Here is a 1601-nt window from a genome sequence, read left to right as displayed (position 1 = left end):
CTGCTGCTATCAAAGTAACACAACACTCAGGGTTTAACTGATTTCCCCACTGGATGTCTGGCCATGGAGCAGTTCCACGTGCGGGATTAGGGATGAGGGTGCTTGAGATCCAGGATTTATGGCTTCTGGAAGGCAGTTATAGAGGGATGAGGAAAAGAAACTGGAACAGCTGTTTTTACAGTCTTGGTTCCAGTTTGGTCTTCTTTCTACATGTGTCGCTGCATTGTGTCCATTCACTGCTGGAGGATGTGGGGAAGAGGGATTCATCTGCGCACAGCTCTGCTTGTCTTTCCTCCTTTTCCCTAGCTCCATGTAGGAGAGAGCTAAGCACCTCTTACAGGTAGGCAGAGGCTTAAATGTGAAACATGGGAGAGAATGGAATGGAACAGATTGGAATGGAATGGAATGGAATGGAATGGAATGGAATGGAATGGAATGGAAGACTGGTATGGAATGGATTTGAATGGAATAGAACAGAACAGAGCAGAATAGATTGGAAGTGAATGGATTGAAATAATTGTAATGGAATAGAATAGACAGAATGGAATGGAAAAGAACAGAATAGAATAGGATAGATTGGAATGGAATGGAAACCCCAGATTATCACTGAAGTGTCCTTCAGCAAAGCCACCACCTCCATGAAATAATTCCAACTCATCTTCCCTAAAAGCTGCCCACTGGGTAACAAACTAAATAATTCAAACTGCTTCTGGATACCAAACACTTCAGCACTTAAAATTCTGAGCAGGAAATCAATGTTGCATTGCTACAGTCCATATCGGCAGGATGTGACAAGTGGTGGAGCTGGGGACATGGAAAACAGATTCCTGGAATTTTATCCTTCTAACAATTTACAGTGATATTAGTAATAGAGGCAAAAAAATATGTTCACAACATAGGATGTCAAAATGAGAGCAAAATCCATCAGGGAGCACAAATGTTACATCCGCTTAAATTTTTACAATTCCAATATTCTGGTGACATAGACAGGAGCACAGACAGTGTCCTGGGCTGATCCCACAGCATGGGCAGCAGCTGAGGTGGGGATTTTGCCCCTCTGCTCTGCTCAGGTGAGACCCCACCTGCAGAACTGCCTCCAGCTCTGGAGTCCATCAAAGGGGCCATCAGGGAGCACAAATGTTACATCCGCTTAAATTTTTACAATTCCAATATTCTGGTGACATAGACAGGAGCACAGACAGTGTCCTGGGCTGATCCCACAGCATGGGCAGCAGCTGAGGTGGGGATTTTGCCCCTCTGCTCTGCTCAGGTGAGACCCCACCTGCAGAACTGCCTCCAGCTCTGGAGTCCATCAAAGGGGTGTGGAGCTCCACCTGCAGAGCTGCCTCCAGCTCTGGAGTCCATCGAAGGGGTGTGGAGTTGTTGGAGAGAGTCCAGAGGAGGCCATGAAGATGCTCTGAGAGCTGGAGCCCCTCTGCTCTGGAGACAGACTGGGAGAGCTGGGGGTGTTCACCTGGAGAAGAGAAGGCTCCAGGGAGACCATAGAGATCCTTCCAGTCCCTAAAGGGGCTCAAGACAAGGGCATGGAGGGACAGGACAAGGGGGAATGGCTTTCTGCTGACAGAGGGGCGGGGTAGATT

General features: G+C 47.7%; 1 protein-coding gene across 1 annotated transcript in view; it reads right to left on the bottom strand.

Moving 5' to 3' along the window:
• CLPB (ClpB homolog, mitochondrial AAA ATPase chaperonin) overlaps nucleotides 1-1601 on the bottom strand; it is an 81310-nt gene that overhangs the window by 10753 nt on the left and 68956 nt on the right.

This window comes from Corvus brachyrhynchos, unplaced genomic scaffold (genome assembly GCF_000691975.1).
Source record: "Corvus brachyrhynchos isolate BGI_N302 unplaced genomic scaffold, ASM69197v1 scaffold3, whole genome shotgun sequence".
Taxonomy (NCBI): Eukaryota; Metazoa; Chordata; class Aves; order Passeriformes; family Corvidae; genus Corvus; species Corvus brachyrhynchos.
Note: the sequence above shows the minus strand (reverse complement) of the source record. Positions and strands in the feature narration are given on the sequence as shown.